This window comes from Sarcophilus harrisii, chromosome 3 (assembly GCF_902635505.1).
Source record: "Sarcophilus harrisii chromosome 3, mSarHar1.11, whole genome shotgun sequence".
NCBI lineage: Eukaryota > Metazoa > Chordata > Mammalia > Dasyuromorphia > Dasyuridae > Sarcophilus > Sarcophilus harrisii.
Window position 1 is genome coordinate 247,722,782 of NC_045428.1, and position 24,153 is coordinate 247,746,934.

Below are 24,153 nucleotides of genomic sequence, written 5' to 3' on the forward strand. Positions count from 1 at the left end.
GGAAAGTAAAATATGAAAAACAAACAAACAAACCCAAATGCTTCTTTTCAGTTAAACCAATAAGTATACTAGGACTTTCTCTAATTTGCAACTTTCACTCAAGCATGTGCTTTAAAGATGTAGTCTGCTAAAAAATATTGTTTGTTACATCTCCTGTCTTTGCTTCTCATACCTCTATCAAGGATGCCTTCAGTGTTGATTATTTTCACTAAGTATTTTTGGAGATGGGAAAATAGACATATGTGTCATTAGTTATTGATATTTTCTTGATTGCTTTAAATATAGTAATAATGTCTATGATTTTCTCTAAACATTTGGTTTCTTTTAAAGAAGTGATATTCCTACACCCTCAAGAATTGTGTCAGCTTTAGCAGAGATCTTCAGCTGTTCTTCCCATCTTTGTTTTGCTTTGGCCATTGCTACTTTTTTATATAGCATATTGGAAATAGCAATGTTAGAATTCCAGTGTAGACACTCCACCCTTATTAAAAGAGAAAGCAGATTGTTATGTAAGTTTGGGCACATCATTTCTTTTTTTGTCTAGTATTCTTTTATTAAATGCCTTTGGAATGATGGGTCTTAACCAGACTTCTCACTAATCTTCCTGTAAAATTGTTTTCTTTCTCTTGCTTCTCAGTTTTTTATGAAAACATATTATTCAGGGACAGCTAGGTGGCACAGTGGATAGAACACCAGCCCTGAAGTCAGAAGGACCTGATTTCAAATCTGATCTCAGACACTTAATACTTCCTAGCTATATGACCCTGGACAAGTCACTTAACCCCAACTGCCTGAGCACCAAAAAAAAGAAAAAGAAAAAATATTACTCAGGGGCAGCTAGGTGGTGCAGTGGATAGAGCATCAACCCTGAAGTCAGGAGGATCTGAGACCCTGGGCAAATCACTTAACCCCAACTGCCTCAGCAAATATATATATATATATAATTCATTATTTCTTCCATTGTCCTCCTTCATAAGATTTTACAAACAAGTTTATATTTCAAACTAATATCATCCTTGGCTTCTGGGATTGGGGCATCCTGCATCACATTTTCCCTTTTCTTACAAGACAAATATTAGAGAGGGACTAAGGCCCTACACCCTTGTCTTTTGTCCAGCAAGAATAGCCTTTAGAAATGTGAGCTTAATTTTTTACCTGTCATTGCTCACCATTCCTATATTAATCAGTCATTGTTCAAAGAAAACCATCCCCATCATTTATCTCCTGTTCTCAATCTTAACCCTAAAGAGTAACATTTAATGGCTCCCTGCCCAGAAAGAATTTATAGAACTCAGAAAAGCCATAAAAAACCAAGTGAGAGAGATTAAAGAAAAAGAAAAATAAAACCCATCCAAGCAAAACAAGATTATGAAAAAAAAAAAAAAGTTAACTAACTAGAAAAGGAGATAGAGTCTTAAAGAAGAAACAGCTTATTAAAAAAAATTTACATCTGAGGAACAGATCAAAAAGAGAAAATATAAAAATAATTGTATCACCTGAATGCTGGATCCAAAGAACTTTGAGACAATAATATAAGAAATAATAATTAATGAAAATTGTCCTGGAGTTTTAGGAGGGAAAAGTAGAAATAGAAAAAATTCATTGGTGATCGTTTGTGGAAAACACATAGGAATATTATTGCCAAATTTTGAAACCCCCAGATCAAAGAGAAAATTTTGCAAGAAACAAAAACAATTAAAATATTCTGGAGCTACAATTAGAATTGTACAGGGCTTATCAGCAGCCATAATAAAAGACCACCGGTCCTGGAATAATACATACTGGTAACCAAAAGAACTAGACCTGTGGCCAAAAATATTATATCTAGCAAAATTATCCATAATATTGAATAAGGGGAAAAAATGGATATTCAATGAATTTGCAGGTTTTTAGGATTTTGTCTCAACCAAACTTGAAATTAATAGAAAAATTAACATATAAGAGTTAATATCAAAGATTAATTTTGAGGAACTCACCATGGACATATCGTTTATATATTGTGCATGAAAACATATATATTTAAGATTGACATTAGTAACTGGATAGCTCAAAAGAAAGACTGAAGCAAAATTGAGTGTGATCTGATTCTAAAAAATAATACTGTCAAGGAAAAGGTAAAAATAGTGATTATGTTATATAAATAAGTTGCAGAGGAAGAATCAATGTAGAGGCATTGGAGCAATGAGGGCTCATAATTCTGAAAACCTTCTCATATCAAGAATGGGTTAAATAGAAAACATTACATGTATAAACTATGAATAGTACTCTCCAAAATCTATAAAGAAATGGGGGTGGGGGTGGGAATAGGATAAGGTGGGGTATAGAAGGATGTGCAGATTTATGGCAGTGGGACAAGCTGTATAGATTAAAAGGCAGGAAATAAAGGATAAGGTGGGGTATAGAAGGGTGTGTAGACTAACGGCAATGGGAGATGTGTCAATTAATGAGAAAGGGACAAAGAGGGGGGAAGGGTAGTGTAAGATAAGGTGGTAAATAAAAGGTATATAGTAGGAGTGGGATAAGGTGTATAGATTAATGACAATGGGGTAGAGAGGGAAGGAAAAAGTAGGGGGAGAAGATAAGGGAGGGATTCCTGTGTAGGGGAGGTTAGCTAATAGCTAGGCAAGTTAAAGAGCAGAATTAAAGTAGAAGAGTTATCAGAGATAGGAAATAAGAGATATACAGAAACCTTACAACAAGGATTAGGAGTAGAATTGATCTGAGAAATAAAAAAGGATAGAGATTAACTTAGAGATTCAATCAAGAGATAAATCTACATTATATGTCAACCATATTACATATTAATATTGGATGCATTTTTACATATAGATAAATATGTATGTATATATATATATATATATATATATATATATATATGTCTGAGTATATGTAGGTATATATGCTTGTAGGTCTATGCATGTGTGTATATAAATATATGTATATGTGTGTATATATATAATATATACATATATGCCTGTATTTAATTGTAGCCCACTTGGGAGAGGTGGGAGGGATGAAAGAGGAAAAAAAAAAATAAAGTAAAAAGTGCATATCAGAGAACAAAAGGATAACCTACAAGGAAGCAAAGAAAAGATGGGTATCTGAATATAATTTTTTCTATTATTTACATATACTTTCTTGAAATGGAAATTTATTGTTATACATTTTGAATCCTCCCTGATGTTCTGCTGGGAACATGACAATTATTTTTTTGTTTGTTTTCCTTTTCTGTCTCTCTTTTTTCTTTTTGTTTTTTTATTTTTTATTTAGTTCAATAAATTAAAAAAAATTTTAAAAAAAGATTATCATTCAGCAATCTCTCCTTTAAAGTTAATAACATTGATATCTTCTATATGATCTCAGTTGTGATAGCTGTATCTCAAAGAAATCATCAAAAAGAGAAAAGGACCAACATGTGCAAAAATGTCCTTTTTGAAATATCAAGGAATTGGAAACTAAATAGATGATGGTCAATTGGAGAATGACTAAATAAATTATGGTATATGGAATATTATGGAATATTATTTTTTCTATAAGAAACAATCAGCAGGATGATTTCAGAGAGACCTGGAGAGACTTACATGAATTGATACTAAGTGAAATGAGTAGAACCAAAAGAATATTATACACAACAATAACAAGATTATATGATTATCAACTGTGATGGACATGGCTCTTTTCAACAATGAGATGATATAGACCAGTCCCAATGATCTTGTGATGATGAGAGCCATTTACACTCAGAGAGAGAGGACTATGGAGACTGAATGTGGATCACAACATAATATTTTCATTTTTTCTGTTGTTGTTTGCTTGCTTTTTGTTTCCTTTCTCATTTTTTTTTCCTTTTTTGATCTGATTTTTCTTGTGCAACATGATAAATGTGGAAATATATATATAGAAGAACTGCACTATTTAACATATAGGATTATTTGCTGTGTAGGGAAAGGTGGGGAGGGGAAAAGAAGGAGAAAAAAAATTGGAACACAAGGTTTTGCAAAGATGAATGTTGAAAACTATGCATATGCTTTAAAAAAAAAACAACTTAAAAAATTTATATATCCAGCTCCAGTCTCGTCAGTCTTACATCATAAATTACCTATTGGACATTTCAAATCAAATGTCCCAGATACATCTTAAACAACACTTTCCATTTTCCTTTGCTTTTTCATCATCTGTGTCATAGGTTCTAATCATGGGTGTTCTGCTCAAGCTTAGACCATCTTCTCTTTTTCCTTTCTCTGATGTCTTTTTCCTTCTTTGCCTGTGTGTTTGTCTTTCTTTTTCTCTATGTCAGGGCTTCTTAAATGTTTTCCACTTGAAATCCCTTTTTTCCTGAGAAATTTTTATGTGATTCTGGGCACATAGGTATATAAAATACACACACACACACACACACACACACACACAAAGATTTACTGACAATTTTAAAGCAATTTATTTTAAAACATAGAATTTTATATTATATATTGAAATTATATATACAATATTTTATTTTTAATATATAATTTTATCATTTATTAAAGATGAAAGCAAGTTTGCATACTAATGAGATGGGTGTTTTTTTTTTTTTTACATAAAGAATTAAATCTTGGCGGAATATTGATATTGCAGAATAGAGAGTATCTAGAAGCTTTTCACTGTTGCCAAATTTTTCATGACCTCAACATTCAGTTGTACCACCCCATATAGGGTCACAACCCATAGTTTAAGAAGCTTTGCTTTATGTGACATCATCATCTCTCATGGTTTCTTTTATAGATAAGGAAACTGAGGCAAACAGGGTTAAGTGACTTGCCCAGTATATCTAAAGTCAGATTTGAACTCATGAAGATGAGTCTTATTGCTTCCAGGCCTAGAATTCTATCCATGAGGTATTTAAGTTTAGAAATTTTTAATTTCATTTTTTGCAACAGATGTTGCTTATAAGATACTTAGTTTTGTGATATCCTTTATGCAAAGGTATAATGGGAATATTTTTTCCTGTAATTTGGACACTATTCTAACCTAATGAAAGTATGACACATGAGAAGATTTCTTAGCATCTGCCACATGGAGAAATTTTGTGAACTGAGTGAGATGATGGAGTCTGTATCTGTGCCAGACCCTTCTTACACTAATAAATAATAATAAGAAGAATAAAAGCTAGCATTTATATAGCACAGTAGGATTATGTGAATTTTTAAAAGATCCACACTCTAAAATTAGTATACATTGAGCTTGTTAATTAAGCCTTTTTTTTCTCTTTAGCTCTCTCTTCTTTAATCATATAATTATTGCTGGGTTGTTGTTGTTGTTTTTTTTTTTTTTTAAGTATAAGACTTACATTTTATCTCTATTTATATTTCACTTTGTTATTTTTGGTTCATTGTCCTAGCTTGCTGAGAGTTTGCTGTTTTAATTTATTGTATTAGCAATCTCTTTTATCTTTGTGTCAGTTGCAAATATGCTAGCAAAGCCATCTGTTTTCATCCAAGTTACTAAAAAAAAAAAAAAAAAAATTGGTGACCAGAACATGGTTGAGAATGGTTCTCTGACTCTCTCCTAGAAGCATTTTGCCTTTCTAGAACCTGCTAGACCTTATGGTTTTCTTGGGTTTGAGAACCCAAGATGATCTTTATTTCTCAAGGATGCATCATAGTAAAATGCAAAAGTATAACATTTGATAAAGGAATTATTAATGCCAAAGAAATCTCATCTGGGAAAAAAAAATGGAAGGAGAAGAGTCCAAGTGAAAAGGAAAGAACTTGGTATTCTTTCTCCAGGCCAGTTTTTGACATTTAATGACATTTGAATCCAGTTACCAGATTTTCTGTTGTCATAAACCCAATTTCATCCAGTTGACTCATTCTGGATCATGATGTAGAGAAGAGAGCAAGAGATCATTCAGATCTTTTTAGTTGCTTTGTCTTTGGAAAAGATCTTGCCTAAAAGGAAAAGCTCCTCAAAAACAAACAACAAACAAACAAACCAAAAACCCCTCAATAAATATTCCTTCTACTCATCTTTTAAGCCCCATCTTCTCCATGAAGCTTTCCTGAATAAACCATCACTCAGTGAGCTCTTCCTGCTTTTTATCTTACCGTTAATACCACAGATTTGTCACTTACCAAAGCTTTTTTGTATTATTTTGTATTTTCATTCTGTTGTATATATTTTACATACATACATATGCAAGTGTACATGTATGTATATATGAGGGGCATATATATATGTACATATTGTGTAGACTGGGAGACATTAAAACATATATGTGTGTATATACATATGTTGTTTCCCCTAGCTAGACCATAGATAAGCTCCTTGAAGTCCAGAACTATTTTTCCTTTTGTCTTTTCATATTCAGCATCTAGAAAATTGCTTATTGAGTGATTAATTAACAGATATGCATAAAACAGATATTAAATCTTAATGACTAGATCTTGCCTTCCTTTTAGTCTACCTTTTGTTCTGGCTCATATGTGTTTTTTTTAAGTCATGAGAAAATCTCAGAAATGTGGTAGGATGTCAGAAACCTCAGTTAAATTGATAGTCAAATATAATAGAAGACTGATCAGCTTGAGACCTGGGAGTTATCACCGAAGACCTAACCCTAGCCTAAAGACACATTTCCTGACTTTTATTGGGTGGGTAAAGAAATTATGACTAAAATGTCATTCTTCCTTTATCTGCATTGGAGAAGTTTGAGCCTCTATGCCCTAGCAGAGTCGAGTCAAGAGTGCTGATCCTCAAAAGCTGAGAAGGAGAATCTTCAGTGGAGTAATGTCCCCATGCTGAAGCTGTTGCAGATGTATAGTGAGAGTTACTCAGAGATATATCCTATGGTTATCAGAAGTCCTGCAATGAAGTTAGAATTGCCTCTCCATAATATTCCCCACATTTGAGAGCCTCATGCATGATCCTTATGTATGGTCACCTCCCCTTGATAGTTTATATATAGGACGGCATGCCTTATGTTTATGGGAATAAAATTTTAATGCAAATTTTCTTACTATACTACTTTATTGTAACACTCCTCTGGAATATTTGCCTCCTCATACATTTAAGCTAGATTCTCTGAAGGATTGGGATTTCTTAGATCTTTTAGGTCTGTACTCCTAAAATCATAGCTCAAAGACAATTGACCAATGTAGTTATTTTCAGTAGGACACAATTAGGATGAGCAAAAACATTTACTGTAAAAGATTTACATTGTAGCAATCCCCTCAGAAACCTAGGACACACACTCTCTCACAAACATGTACAGTATCATTGGGGAGACTGAACATTTTTAGTGATTACCATTCTTCCCCCAATCAGAATATGTTTATTGCTATGGGAATATTTTACCTCTGGCATTTCAGGTCCCTGAGGTCTTCTAATGATATACTAAGATTGCTATTTACTTTATATACTTACTGTAGGGTATGTTCCTAGAGGTTCCTTGAGCCAGCTCTGCATGAAACATGGAATTACTGCTGGTCTAGACTCGTGGCTACATTATTCGTGTGTAGTGTCTAGCACTTGTAGTTTATAGGGAAGATGATTAGATAACTGCCAGGCACTTTCAATGAGAAAGAGTCTTTACTCTTTTTTCTTTTCTTTTCTTTTTTCTGTTCATCTACTTTTTTTTTTAATTTTTAATTTTTTTTACTATTAAAGCTTTTTATTTACATTTTTATTTACAAAGCATATGCTTGGGTAATTTTTCAACAATGACCCTTGTAAAACCTTCTGCTCCAAATTTTCCCCTTCCCCCCCACTCCCTCCCCTAGATGGCAGGTAGTCCAATACATGTTAAATATGTTAAAATATATGTTAAATACAATATATGTATACATATTTATACAGTTATCTTGCTGCACACACACACACAAAATCAGGTCAAGAAGGGAAAAAAACCTGGAAAAGAAAACAAAATGCAAGCAAACAACAACAGAAAGAGTGAAAATGCTATGTTGTGGTCCAAGTTCAGTTCCCATAGTCCTCTCTCTGGGTGTAGATGGCTCTCTTCATCACTGAACAATTGGAACATTTGGAATTGGTTTGAATCATTTCATTGTTGAAGAGAGCCACATTCATCAGAATTGATTGTCATATAGTCTTGTTGTTGCCATGTATCATAATCTCCTGATTCTGCTCATTTCACTTAGCATCAGTTCATGCAAGTCTCTTCAGGACTTTCTGAAATCATCCTGTTGGTAGTTTCTTACACAACAATAATATTCCATAATATTTATATACTACAATTTATTCAGCCATTCTCCAATTGATGGACATCCATTCAGTTTCCAGTTTCTAGCCACTACAAAAAGGGCTGCCACAAACATTTTTGCACATATGGGTCTCCAACCCATAGTTCCAAATAAGAGCCTTTATTCTTGGACCAACTATAGACTTCTCCATTTCCACTATATCAATCTCAGCATTATCCAAGTTTGAGTTGACAAGCTTTCTTTTTGCACCCTTTTAACACAAAAATTTGGGACTCAAGGAGGCAGTGTCCTTGAATTCCCTCTTGGGTTGTTTGCAACTGTGGATAAGAATTCATACATCAATGGAAGGAAGAATCATTTGTATTGCTGAGGGGCAGAATGCCACAGTTCACATGTGGCTTTTGTGTGGAAGGAAAGAGCTCAAAGTTTTTAGGAAAGCTTTGGGATATCACTAGCACAGGATATAGCCAAGCTGACCCTTTCTCCTCCCCTCTGTGGCAAGACACTATTAACAATGAAATAGTTCTTTCCTTCCTCAGAGTTGTCTTTGTGACTGAATCTCCAGAGTCAGTTTTTTTATTTTAAATGATCTCTTCTGAATTTGCCCATATCATTGAGTAGGCAGAGAAAAGACACCAAGGCAATCAAGAATCTGACACCATTTATTTTATCAAGTATATTGGGAAGTTCAACTAATCAGGGGTCCCCTGACCAATGTCCAACTACATAATTAAATGCTTTTGCTTTGAATTTATTTTGTCTTATTGTGGGCATTGATGGAGGCTTGTGCCCAGTGATTTTGAGTGGATATGGATCCACAGCAGACCTTGCACTTGAAGTTGTTATCAAAGGGTCCTACGGGGAGAGAAGGAACAGTCACAGTTGCTACATACACACATATATACCTTTCATTTCACCAACTAAATTGTAAGATCTTTGAAGCTGAGGACCAGTATTAAACTTAAAAAAAAAAAATTCCCAGTATTGAAACAGTACCTTGTATTATGATAGAGCCTAATTAGACCCTAAGCAACTGTCTTGAAGATTAAGTGACTCATTTGACCCTCAAAAAATGCTCACTAAAAGCAATTGCTGCTCTCTTGCAAGAAGCAGAACTCCTTGCATTAGCTAACCCTGGTTGCCTAGCCACACACCCATGTCCAAATACCCTCAATGTTGAAACCTAGTCTGTAGAAGAACTTGATATATAAAGCTTCTCTTCCCTCACAGATATCCTGCTGGACTTCCCAGCAAGATTATACCCTCCCATAAGAATCTAGCTGGAAAGAAGAGTCATCTAAGAGCTAATGGGTAGAATGGCACCAGTTGATAGTTGAAGAGACCAGTCTAGGGGATATTACTAATACTACTACTACTGCTACTACTACTAATACTGCTATTCCTCCTCCTCCTTCTCCTATATCACTACTACTGCTGCTGCTGCGACTACTATTACTATTACTATACTACTATACCACTACTACCAATACTGCTATTCTTTCCCCTCCTTTTCCTATATCACTACTACTACTATTGCTGCTGCTACTACTACTACTACTGCTGCTGCTGCTACTACTACTACTACTACTATTACTACTACTACACTACCACTACTACTATTACTATTTTACTACTAGTATACCACTACTACTGCTGCTGCTACTACTACTATAACACTACTACTACTTTATCACTACTACTATTACTATTACTATTTCTATTGCTAATGCTACTACTACTACCACTATTACTATGACTACTACTACAACTATTATAACACCACTACTACTACTTCTACTCGTATCACCATCACTAACCACCAATTGATCTTAGCAAAAGGACAAGAAGTAAAGTATTAATAGAATTATCATCATCATCATCATCAGTAGTAGTAGTAGTGATGGTAGTGGTGGTAGGAGTAGAAGTAGTACTGGTAGTAATAGTGGTAGTAGTAGTGGTGGTAGCAGTAATACCAGCACCTAGCATTTATATGGTGCTTTGAGGTTTGTACACTTCTTTACAAATACTAGCTTATTAACACTGGTAGAGATATAATAAGATCCTAATGGATGACTGTTACCCTTAGGGTACTAACTCCCATTTTCTGCTTCTTTACTTGTAGAAGTAAGAGCCAACTTATGAATGAGGTTAAGTATTAAAAATATATGTCCTGAAACTTGATGTTCTGTGAATGTTTGAGTCCCCAGGACATACTTATAGCAGTTGTTTTAAAAATCTTTGTTAATTTTTGACCAGCTTTGGGAAAGCCAGTTAATCAGTTTTTAAAATTTAAAGGCCACTACAGAGCAATAAAATTATATTGAGGCTGATGCTGGGACATAATAGAAGTGAACCTTGAGGTAGATAGTTCAACCTGGTTAATAGCCTTGTGATCCTAGAAATGGAAGGCCATTCTGTTCACTTTACAAGAGTAAATAACTTTCCATTACATAAACTTATGAAGGGTGGCTCTCTGCTTGTTTAAGTAGGCCAACTCCTGATGTACAGGACAGAGCACTGGGTTCATTGAAAAATAATATTGATTGTAACTTAGGGCATATGACAGATAGACTTAATAACTTTTCCTTTCACTTATTTTAATGATAATTTAAAGAACTTTTTTGCTTGATCTTTCAAATCCATCAATCCTGATTGCAAAATATATTTCTTTCTTTTCTTTTCTTTCTTTTTTTTTTTTTTAAATATTTTATATTTTCCCATCTACATGTAAAAATTGCTCTCCAAAATTAATGGATCAATTTATAACTCTACCAACAAGGCATTAGTATCCCAATTTTCCTACATGCCCTATAACATTTATCATTTTAGCCAATCTGATAGGTGGTACCTCAGAGTTGTTTTAATTTGCATTTCTCTAATCAATAATAATATATAGCATTTTTATGACTATAGAGAGCTTTGATTTCTTCTGCAAATTGCCTGTTCATATCCTTTGATTATTATCAATTGGAGAATGCAAAATATATTTCCTACTAGCTGTGTCTTACTTTGCTTTACAAATCTCCTTTACTCTATGAAAATTCACTTAAAAGAAACATAAGATGACTCCCCCAACTCCTTACTTGGTACTGGGAAATATCTTCTCTAAATCCAATGTACTAAAAGGAGCTTTCTTTCATAATAGGTATATAATTTCCAATTACCATCAAATAAATGATCATAAATTACTTTTGTCACTATAAAACATTCATAAATTTATTACCTGTTGATAATGATGCTGGGCAAGCCTGTTAAAAGCTATCAATTACATTTTCAGAATATACTATGGACTGAAATATCTTCTCCTTTAGAAATTGTATATGAAAATACCACTTTGAATTCAAGTCCTTTATATATTTAAATGTGATGCTACTGTGACTATTATGTAGCTTTAATTTTAAAATAAACTTCTGAAATAATTTCCTGATGTAACCCATGCTCACATAGCTCCTCTCACAAAAATTTTGGATATTATTCTTATCTCTTTAATAGAATATAGGGAACCTTGGGATTGACAGCTAACTGTTCTCTTTGAAGGAGGCTTGGTGAGACATAGAGACAGCTAATCACTTCATTCTTGAAGGAATTTGGATGGCTAACTATTATAGGAGAAAGAGACTGGGAGAGACCAACAACTGTCTTTGAAGAATAAGTCTGAGGGACTTAATTGTTATCCTTTAGGACTGAGGATATAATTTAGAAAACTCAGTTTTATTGGATTTCAGAAGGGAACTGGAAAAGTCTTGATGATAACTATTCTTATCTGTGGCAAAGACATTCTGAGAATTCTTGAGGGGAATTGATAGACTTTAACATTCTAAAGTAAATTCCAATTGTTTACTGAGGTGAGATGATAAGTTAATTGACATTGTAGAAAATAAAATATTCTGAGAAAAACTAGGTTAATTCTACTTTGAGGAGGACTGAATGGCAGGATTGTGATTTCAGTAGTTTAGAAGAACCAGAAGTTACACAGCTGTGGGTGAGAGAATTCTAGTTAACAACCTCTTATTTTCCCTCCTTGTCTAGAATATAGAAGTGACTCTGGCTATAATCTTTCTCTTAGTCTATAATTGCTTATATATTTATCTGTGTCTTTGTATTATTTGTTACTGTTAATTACTAGCTAGTGACACTGGAATTTACCTAATTCCTACATGATTGAAGCTCAGAGAGGAGAGAGAGAGATTTTCCCAGTTTTCTTGGGTGGGGGCTCAGAGCTAATAAAGAGATTTTTGTTTTTGTTTAAAATGATTTCTGACATAATTCTCATATTAGAAGGGAGCAAAGCCAGAAAATATTGTACACAGCAATAATAAGATTGTATGATGACCAACTATGAGAAACTTAACTCTTTTCAGCAATTCGGTGTTGCAAGACAATTTCAAAAAACTATGGATGGAAAATGCCATCTGCATCTAAAGAGAACACTATGGAGACTTTTGCTATATTTTTTTCTTTCTCATGATTTTTCTATTCTGTTCTGATTTTTCCCCCCCAAGACTCATATGGAAATGTTATAATGAATGTACACATATAACCAAGAAAAAAATTTAAAATAAATATATATATCTCACAACATACCTATTAGATTGTCTTTGAAGTAATGAAAGAGAATTTTGAAGATGACAAGGGGTGGGATTTGATTGTTTTTTTTTTTCTTTTATCCTCATGAGCAAATTGGAAATTATTCTTTATCCCTTGTACTCTACCCTGTTTTGCCTGCCCTCTAGGATTGTTGTGAGGGTGAAATGCGATAAAATTTTGTAAAAACGCTTTGTAGTATAACAAAAAAAAACCCCTAATATTTATTATAGTTATTTTACTTTTAGAAAAGCTCTTTTCTCACAACACTGTGAGAAACACAAAATAAAATAAAGATACAAATAAAGCTCAGATAGATCGAGTGCTTTATGTAAGATCAAGATTGAATCCAGTTCTTTTGATTCCTACCCCATATATTTGAAATTAAAAAAAAAAAAAAAAAACTTTATGGTATTGTAGGGATATAGTTGAGAACTGAACCGAGTTAAATCCTCTCATGTGACAAAGTCATTCTGTGAAGAAGTCATTCTTGAGGAAAACAGAAATTTTAACTTCCATTCTAAGGTCAACTCAAGTAACTTAATTTTTTAGGAGAAAGAAGTTAACCAACATTTCTTAGAAAAATTGAATTAAATGACATTCTGAGAAGAAGGGAGTTAATAAATATGGATAATTTCTAGAAAATAGTGTTTCCAGTAAGCAAAGGAGTCACCAAAAAATTCTGCTACATTCATTTATCAAGAAATGAAAAAAAATCAAATGAGATTATACATTTGAACATGGAAGAAATCCCAGAAGCCACCCAGTCCAACCTCTTCATTTACAGATGAAAACAACAAACTGAGACCTAGAGAACTTAAATGATTTGTTCAAGTTGCATAGTAAATATTAGAATCTGAATTTGAGCCTTGGTCGACTGACTCAAAATTCAGTGTTCTTTCAACACTGTCTCCCTATGTGTAAGTGCTCTGCAACATTAAAAACAAGATTTAAATATTATTATTAATAGTAATGACAAGATCTAAGTGAATTAAAAGTCATTTCAGTAGCTATAGAACAGTCCCTCTTAATCTTGAATTTTCTGCTTTCTTGAATGACTCTGATGTTATCACAAATGAATGGATGAATAAAAAAGTATTAAGTTCTTATATGCCAAGAGCTGTCCTATAAAGTAGGGAAACACATGGAAAAATCAAGACAGTCCCTGTTCTTAAGTATCTCACATTATAATTCAGAAAGACAACACATATTAAAAGTTTTGTGGCAGGGTTGCTTAAAAGCCTGGAAGTTTTAAAACACAGTAATATATTGGATAGCAAAGTTCAGGATCTTTGGATTATATCACTACACCAAATGACAGTGTTAGGCTGGGAAGGATATAGATGCAGGATGGATGGCAAGACCTGGAAAACTTTAGGAGCCAGTGGTAGGAAAGATGATAAATATGGTTTTCTATCACATTGACAGATTTAGAGTTAGTATGCCCATCTTGTTCAAACTTTGAGAGCAGTCAATTATAACACATAGATTTAGGGTGACTTGGGTTATTGAAAGTAAGAGTAAAGAAGAATAAAGTATATCACTGCAAGTAATAAGACTTCCTTTATCTGACTATCTGACTGTTCCATATGGATTCATTAGGAAATTGCTCATTTACAAATTGGTTCTAGAGATTTTATCTCATAAAACCCAAATTTGTAGGTCAGAGAACAATATTCCTAAAAAGGAAAATACTAACTGTAACTAACTGTAAATAATGAAAACACTATTATTTAAACCTGATTATCTTGGCAAGTTTTTTTTTTTTTTTCCCTCATGGTTTACAAACTATCAAAGATTTTATTCACCCCACATGTGGAAGTGATAAGTTTTAGGAAATTTCAGGAAGGGGATTTTAATACCTTGAATGAAGGAGATAGACTAAGATTTCGTTAATTAAATCAAGAAGAAACTCCCTGTTCCCAGAATAGTTCAGAAAGACTAAATCAGCTAGTCAGTTCAGGAAATAAATCATTTGGATTTTTCTCATTCAACTATCACATTTTATAGATTATTTTTTTCAGTATAAAGACAAAAGTAGAGTTGAAATTTTCTGTAGTTTGGAATTCTAGTCTGGGAGTTCTTATCTCAATTGTGTGGTTAATGTTAATAACATTCCCTCATTCATGCTTCTTCCAGAGGAATGGATCAGCTTCTTCCATTTCTAATATCTAGGGTCAAATATATTACTTTAAACTTGATTCTTTTTTTTCTTCCCATTTGAGGCATTATTTGCTATAGTCTTTTTGTTGCAGAGTTTTCATCCTGGTTTGCACCAGTTTTCAGAGTGGGACATTAGTGATTAAGAAAGTGTACAAAAAATAATAGTCTATAGAAGTTCTGATGTAGTATATTGAATTCTATTTAATTATCTGTAGAAGAAACCATCTCTACAATTTTGTTAGTCTGTGGCAAAGGTAGAGGAAGGAAGTGGCCGTTTCCTCCCAAGGTTCCTATTATTTCTACTTCAGCAACTAGTCCTTCCTTCTTGATAAGACTCAAACCAGAAAACCATTTCCTCCTTTCTCTCTCCACCTTTAGGAGGATGAAGTTATTATTAAGGAAAGCTAAGAATTTATTAGCTACTTGGTTTTTGGCAGCGAGATCTCCAACACTGATAATTGGAGTACTTCATTGCTTAGCCTTGTCAGACTTGTAATCTATTTCCTGAACTCATTGTCTATTTCTTTCTCCCATCAAGGTGGTCTGTAATTTCTCCAGTATAATATCACTGTTGTTTTCTCCTCCATTATACTTCACAAAATGCTTCTCCACTTTGGTTCCTGGGTTTCTGTATATAAATGTATTTTCTTAATTTTTTTTTTTATTCTGAACTTGACAAACACCAACAAATTCTCTATTTTTATGTTTTTATTCCAGATAGTTTAGATTTTTAAAAAATCATCCTTTTTATTTAAAATACTAATTTTTGTCTTATAATTAGGCAAAATAGTTTCTCACAATTTCCTTTTGATTTTTAAAGTTTTTTTTCACATTGGTAATTCACATTTCCTCCATTAATTAGAATAGCTAGTGCTTTATATTATAAGTTTTTTAAAAATAGTTTCTAGCTTATTTTATTCATTTACTTTTTTCTTTCAGTTTTTAAAATCTTCATTTTAATTTTCAGAATTTGTATTTTGGTATTTAGTTGTTGTTGTTGGGTTTGTTTGTTTTTTTGATTTGTTATTTTTCTAGCTTTTTAAAAGTTGAATGTCAATTCAGTGTCCTATTTTTTTCTCATTTGTTGATTAAAGTGTTTGGAGGTATAAAATTTCTCCTTAAGTTTATTTTAGCTACATCCCAAAAGTTTTGGTATGTTTTCTTATTGCTATTTTCTTTTATGAAATTATCTATTGTGTCTATTATTCCTCTTTAATTCATCAATTATTTATGATTAAGCTGATTAAATCATTTAGTTTCTATTTAAGTTTGAATAATTCCTTCAAAAGCCTATTATACTTTTTATTGTATTGTGTTCCATAAAGAATGTATTTAGTATTTCTGCTTTTCTGCATTTATATATGAATTATTTACTGTAGCACTTGGACTATATTTGTAAAGGTGCCATACTATGAATATGTATATTCCCTTATATTTACATCAAGAAATCATCAGAGATCTAGCATATCTAATTTTTCTAGGTGTCTGTCCAGGTCCTTAGTTTACTTGTTTTTGGTTAATTTGTCTAACTTTAAAGTAGTATATTAAGGTCAGTATTTTTCCCCCTATAATTTTGCTGATAGTTCTCCTCATTATCTGATAAATTGCTTTTTTAAAAGGATCTCAAACCTATTAATTCAATGACTTTAATTCTATTAGGAACAGAAAGAGATTAAAGAAGGAATAACCAAGGATATAAATAATGTAACAGAAAACAAATTCAGAATAGATAGAAAGGGAATTAATGAAAATAACAAATCAAAGAAATTCTTGAAAAATATACACTTTCTCAATCCCAGTTCCAACACACAAAATAACTTGGAAGGAATGAAAGAAGAAAATTTTGAATTAACCACCTTAATATAGCATTAGAAAAATGGGGAGAAAGGGAGAAAAGAATTAAGTAAAAAAGAAAGCCAATAATTTATCAATAACAAAATAAATAATAAGCTGCTCAAACTAGGGGAAAAGATGACAAATGAATTGAGGAAAAGACAAAGTGAGAAAAGAGTCTATGAGGATATCATTGCATTAATGTAGTCTAAATAAAACTGATCATAGGGGGAACTTAAATGAGGAAGGGAATCAGTCTTTTAAAAGAACAATTCTAGAGAGAAGGAAGGAAGAAAACAAACCTAACTTTTATTACTTTAAATGTGGTCGTGTTAAACAATCCAATAAAACAAAGGAGAATGACAGAATGGATAAGAGAATAAAAAAAGCTCCACAATCTATTACAAATAAGAAACATATCTACAAAAGAAAAAAAAAAACTAAAGTAAAAGCCTAGATTAATCTTTACTATGCAACAGGTGAATTTAAAAAGTTGTTATTATGCTATCAGATAAATTATAAAATTAACAAAATTAATAAAAATAAATAAGGAAATTACATGACACCTAAAGGAACCAAAGATAACAATCAATATCAATAGTATAATATGCAAATCTAAGCTAGAAAAACACAACAGAAAGATAAATAAAAGGAGAAATAAAGTATCATGTTTGTAGTACCTTTTGAATAGTACCAGTAAAGAATGTACATATATTTTTTAACAATCCACAACTCTTTTACAAAGATAGATCATATGTTAAATCACAAAGAAATTGCAAATAAATTTAATAAAAATATAATATAATATAATAAACGATGAATATTGAGTATATTTATAGATACTGTAACACAATAAAAATAATCACTTTTCAAGGGACTCGAGCAAAAGCACAAGCCTAAATCCAATCCCAGAAAAGAAAATTGAATAATTTGCAAAGGAACTACTATAGCAACAACAACAATAATGGATTTACAGATAAATTTTATAAACCTTCCAAAAATATCTAAAAACTTATAATGTACAAATTATTTTTAAAAAATTTTGTACTAAACTCCTTTTATGAGACAAAGGCAGTCCTAATATCTTAGAAAAAGATAAAGCAAGAAAGGAGAGATCGAAGAAAAAGACAATGAGAAAGAAAGGAGAGACAGAGACAGACAGAGATTTGAGGGAGGGAGGGATTTTGGCATTGATTGCATTCATGATAGTGTAGAGACTATCATGGAATATTCTTCATATTCACATGGACTTTATTTCTTTGAATTTGTGAGTAGGAAAGCATTTTGTAATAATTAGAATTTTGTTGCTTGTGGGAAGTTTCAGTTTTCACAAAAGGATACCACATATCGGTTGGAATATTACAAATTTAGTTAATGGTGGTCCCAATCCCTTCTTAATTCCTTCTATGCTACTTGCTGCTTTGAACCATAAAGCTGGAGCAGAAATTGCTGCTATGGTTTTTGGCTTTTTGGAGACCATAGGTTTGCTGCAAATATCTTCTTAGCTATGCAGAAATGCAGAATGAACATGCAGCAGCAGAGTACCAATGAATACATTCTTGCACCAACAGAATTGGGAGATTTCAAGATACAAATGTCGTTATTGTACTCTTCATTCAGGAAACTACAGTCTCTCTCTTCTGCTGTTGTCTACATGGTTTTGTCCTTAATCACACTTGACCAAATTATGGTTGTAGGCAGTTCCTATTGCAATGAAGGTTTTCTCTACTGCTTCCATTTCTCCATGAGAATTCTACTCTCTTCTTCATGAGAAAAGGAATAACCACTTAGTGCATACTAAGTGCCAGAAACTCTGCTAAATTTTCACAAATATATGAATTGATCCTCACAATAAGATAGCTCCGTTGAGGGAATAGGCAAGACTTGCCTGGGATCATACAATTAGTAAATATCTGAGATTGTATTTGAATTCAAGTCTTCTCTATTTTAGATCCTATTCACAGTACCATCTAACTTCTAGGAAAAATACCAGACTGTCCCTTATTATTGTAGTAATGTCTCAATACTATTATAGGTATAAATGTAATGCCAGAGAAACTGAGGCAAGATAGAGATTAGAGAGTTATAATATTTTATTTGAAAGGGAGAGATTTACTGGGACCAAATGGATCCATGGTTTGGTCCTAGGGCTGAATGAGACTATTGTCTCTAAGAATCCAGCAACCAATGTCTGATACAAACATTCTTTTATAGGATAACAAGAACAATGACATAATGGGAGCAGGCACTTGGGATGGGGAAGACATAATTGGGGGGCAGGGGAGAGGCACCTGATATTCTAATGATGTCTAAGATATAAAACCTTTATCCTATCAAACATTCTAATGATTAAGAGGGAAGGGTGGCGTGGCAGGATTACAATAGGAACTGAGGCAGAACAATTTAGGGAAATTGAGTCAGGACAATAAAAGGAAACTGTAGCACAACATAAGGAGACAGGTATCAGGGATTTCAGTTTTGCTATCAAAATTGACTTTCAGTGAATGCCCTGTAATAAAGGAAATATGGAAAGAATTTTATGAAATAACTTAAAATAAATAATGGGAGTGCATGCTACCTAGGATTATACAAGAGAAAGTAAATGAAACTTTAAAATGACAAAGAATTCTAACTTGGAGGGATGACTGAAATAGTGTCATGATGCTTTGCATATTGAAATTAATGTAAATGTAAGTAATCACTAGGAAAGTCTAGTTGATTGCACTGATAATCAATATTAGGCTTTTAATAAAAACATTTTAAAGATGTGTTGTATGAGTAATTAGTTTTGAAGGAGGAAAGGGTTCACAAAATAGTAGACTGAGCTATGCGTGCATAGTGGGTTGAGCCTACCCATTGTCTTGGTGATGGGTTAATTGCATTCATATAAGCATGATTTTTCAGCACCATCTGGTGCAACCTCCTTGAGTCATTGCCCAACTAACAACAATACAGTATTCTTTAAAGGAGTTTTAAGAAATAGGTTTCGTTGACCTAAGATTCTAGCTAGGAGAGGCTAGAAGTAAAGGTGACTTACTGTGAGTCTTTCTCCTACTCTGTCCTTTCTCTGATTTGGCTCCAGTATGTTTCAGTTCATAAATCTTTTTCTTCCATGAACAAATACTGGTTTCTCAGTCTCTCTTGGTTTCTCCCTTCTGCCTCATAACTGCCCCCTGGAGTTCAGATGGGCCAGCACATAGACCAATTTTTTCTAGTTCTGCCATGTCTTGAGGGGGCATTTGAAGAATCCAGAAGCATGTCTGGGAGTTTCATTCCCTTTTTCTCCTCCTAATTATCTGGAAATCAAAATGCCACTGATCTGAATACAAGGATTAAAGCTGGTATAGATCGGGGGAGCCGCTAAATGGCACCATAGTACAGATTGCTGAACCAGGCGTCAGGAAACCTCATCTTGCTGAGTTCAAATTTAACCTCAGACACTTATTTAATGTATGACCCTGGGCAAGTGACTTAACCCTGTTTTCCTCAATTTCTTCATTTGTAAAATGAATTGGAAAAGGAGATGTTAAACCATTCCAGTATCTGTGCCAAAAAAACCAAAACAAACAAAACAAAACAAAAAACCTTTAATGGGATCATGAAGAATCAGACATGAGTGAAAAAAAATGATTTAACAAAAAAACTAAATGATCCCCTGAGGGCACCTTCTCAGCTTTACATCCCAGGATTCTAAGAGATGTGTTCCTTTTCCCCCATTTCTTCCTATTACCAAAGAATGGATGTGGGGCTGTGAAATAGGAATCATTTTGGCTATATTGGTTTCTATGGTGATAGAGTAATTTTTCCCCCCTTCCCTCTTCAATGATTGAAGAGTTTTTCACCTCATTAGCTTTTCAATTGTCTCATATTGGTGTTCTCACTGATTGACTATTTGAACTGTTCCTTTAGGTATATGGAATCCATTACTCACATTGCTGAGGTAGAGCATGGGGCTGGTTTGGGAGGATACAGACTCTATGCTGCACAAGGTTGTGTGAATGTTTATCTGAGACCAATACCGAGGAAATATAAAGTCTTCACCTCCAAAATGGCTTTCTAAGAGCCTGAAGAGAATCATCCAAAAGAATTGGCCCCAGGGACATTAGTGTTTAAGGAAGATGCTTTCTCTGCTTTTGCATTGTTTTCCCTGAAATCTGGTCTTTGTCAAAGGCCCTTAGGACTGGTATATGTGCTTTATAAATAGATCAGGATTGCCTTGTAAACTCTGAGTAAGTTAGAAGTTAATCAAGCATGTTTACACACAGTAATAAAATGTGTTTTGTGTGCAAGCTTACATTTGTAGGAAACAAAAGAAAATGGTAATAAATGAGTTGCTGAAATTTCTGATTCATACAGAAACGTGGCTTACAATCTTTGCATAAACTGGAAGCAAGTAATGATTTTATGTCTATTTATTTCATGAATGATGTCAGATGTTTAGAAAATATGGAAACAAGATGAATTATTCATTTTACATTAAAAAGCTCTTTAAACTCTCTTAAAAGCGTTCTAATGAAGAACCTATAACAAGTTCACAAAAGCCTCTTCTAATGAATGACTCAATTTTAATACTCTAATGCTCTTCATATTCTCTCATTAGAGCACTCTTTTCTCTTTGACTCCAAAGCACAGCTAACTGTTTCAGATTTCTTCCTAAAAAGATAGGATTTTTGTTAAAGGCAAAATGGAATCCATTCAAATTGGTTTATATCCAGAGGTTTTATTTTACATGAATTAAGTTAAAAAAAAGGGTAAGAAAATTGAGCTTCAATTTTCCTGTTGAGAATTATATAGCTGGGGGCAACTAGGTGGCACAGTGGATAGAGCACCAGCCCTGAAATCAGGAGGACCTGTTCAAATCCTCAGGGGGGAAAAAAGAATTATATAACTGAGACAGTAGTGGAAATAGTTATCTGGGACTATGATGACATGTCACCTCAGGAAGAATGAATGAACAAATAAATGAATGCATAAAGGTGTGGTAGGACAAGCCATTGAGCATTTATTTAGCACCTACTACATGTCAGACCATGTGCTGAGTGCTGTGGATACAAAGAAAGGGGGGGGGGGACTTGCCATTTCTATTAAAGAACTTACAGTGTGATAGAAAAATGCAAGCAACTATGTATTAACTAGATATATACAGAATAAATGGAGAATTATCAAAAGAGGGAAAGTACTAGTATTAAGGTAGATAAAGAAAAGTTTCTCATAGAAGGTGAGGGGAGCCACTAAAGTTTACTGATTAAGAGGTAGAGAAGGATGACATAATTAGGCCTGAGCTTCAGGGAGATCAGTTTGATGGATGAGTGGAAGATGATCTGGGGAGGGATAAGGGAAGGAAATTTAATCCGATGTGACTGCTTTTCCTGACTTGTTTTTAGAAAATACTGTTTCTTATTGAAGGAGATGAGATCTTTCAAGACAGTTGTGAAAATTGAGTAAGGCTTCATCTGTTTCAAAGTTTGAGTAGGCCTGAAGGACTTTAAGCATCAAGTCAAGGGCATACTTAAGTTCCCTCCCTGCAATCCCCTAAGGGCATACTTAAATCCCCTTGTTATCCTCCTATGACATCAGTGTCTTTCTGTTAGGTCAAATATGGGCAACTATGTTCTTATTGGTCAAGTTCAATTTCTTGGGTAGTTCCCGAGTTTAGAATGTAAGATCCTCAGCCAATAAGGATGAGGGTCAGTGGTGGGAGGGGGTATTTGCGTTAGGGATAAAAAGTGTTGACCCTGCCCCCTATGGTGCTTCCTCCCTTCGATTATCTGCTCGATGGGTGGGACGCCCGATTCTCCAGAACGTATAATAAACTTCGCTTTGCTTCTAGATATCTCTCCAGCTTTTTTATTAAATGCTGTACCACACATTATGGTCAAAGGATATGAACAGATGAAGAAATTAAAGTCATTTCTAGTTACATGAAAAATCACTATTTATTAGAGAAATGCAAATTAAGACAACTCTGAGGTACCATTTTAAGCTTGAGGTACCTTTAAGCTTGGCTAAGATGACAGGAAAAGATAATGTTAAATGTTGAAGGGGATGGGGGAAAACTGGAACACTAATACATTATTGGTGGAATTGTGAAGTGATCCAACCATTCTGGAGACCAATTTGGAACTATGCCCAAAGGGCTATAAAACTGCATACCTTTGATCCAGCAGTACCACTACTGGATCTGTATCCTAAAGATATCATAAAAAAGGGAAAAGAACACACATCTGCAAAACTGTTTATAGCAGCCCTTTTTATAGTGACAAGGAACTGGAAACTGAGCCAGCCCATCAGTTGGGGAATGGCTGAATAAATTATGGTATATGAATGGAAATGTAATATTACAGAACAATAGTTCTGTAAGAAATGATCAGCAGAATGATTTCAGAAAGGCCTAGAGAAACTTATATGAACTGATGCTAAGTGAAAATATTGTACACAGCAACAACAAGATTATATGATGATCAGCTGTGATGGACTTATACTCTTTTCAATAATGAGGTAAATCCATATTCAGGTCATTTCCAATAGACTTGTGATGGAGAGAGTCATCTGCATCCAAAAAAAGAATCATAGAGACTGAATGTGGATCACAACATAGTATTTTTACCTTTTTTGTTGTTGATGTTGTTTGCTTGCTTGTTTTTTCTTTCTTTCTCATTTTTTCCCCTTTTGATCTGATTTTTCATAGGCAGCATGATAAATGTGGAAATCTGTTGGAAAAAAATGTATCATTTCTCTCACAAACTGTATTTCTTATATACACATTACATTTTCTTAAATATATTTTCTTGCTTAGTGTATTGGGTCCAACACGACCCAAATGTGTTGAATACACAAATATATTAAAGAAGATCACTATAGAAATGCTGGCAGATCTATTGAAGTTTATTCCTTTAAGATATCATTTTTTTTTTTTCAGTTGGAGAGAACTCTTCACTGATTTTTAGAGTTCCCAAAAAAGGGCTCACTTTGCTTTACTATGTAGAGGATGAAAACATTCTTGTTTGAAAAACTCTCTAGGAAAAGGAAAACTGTAAAAAAAAAAAAAAAAAAAAAAAAAAAAAAAAAGATGAAATCACAGTCTTTTCTTTCTGTGATCTTTCTTTCTACTGGTAATAACTTGCTCTGCCAAAATAAATTTTCTTTTTTTATCTTTGAACTTAGTTGTCTGATATAGTCATATTCTGTAACCCCTTCTTAAATAACCTGGACTTTGGAAAGAATTTGGTAGATTCACACACACACAAAGCTTAAACAATTGATAAAGTTGCATAATGTTCTTATTATAAAAGCAAGACAAAATTTTAAGTTAAAAAAATTAATTTCAAATGATGGAAATTCAAGCATTACCAAGTCAGCTTCATTTTGATCACAAATA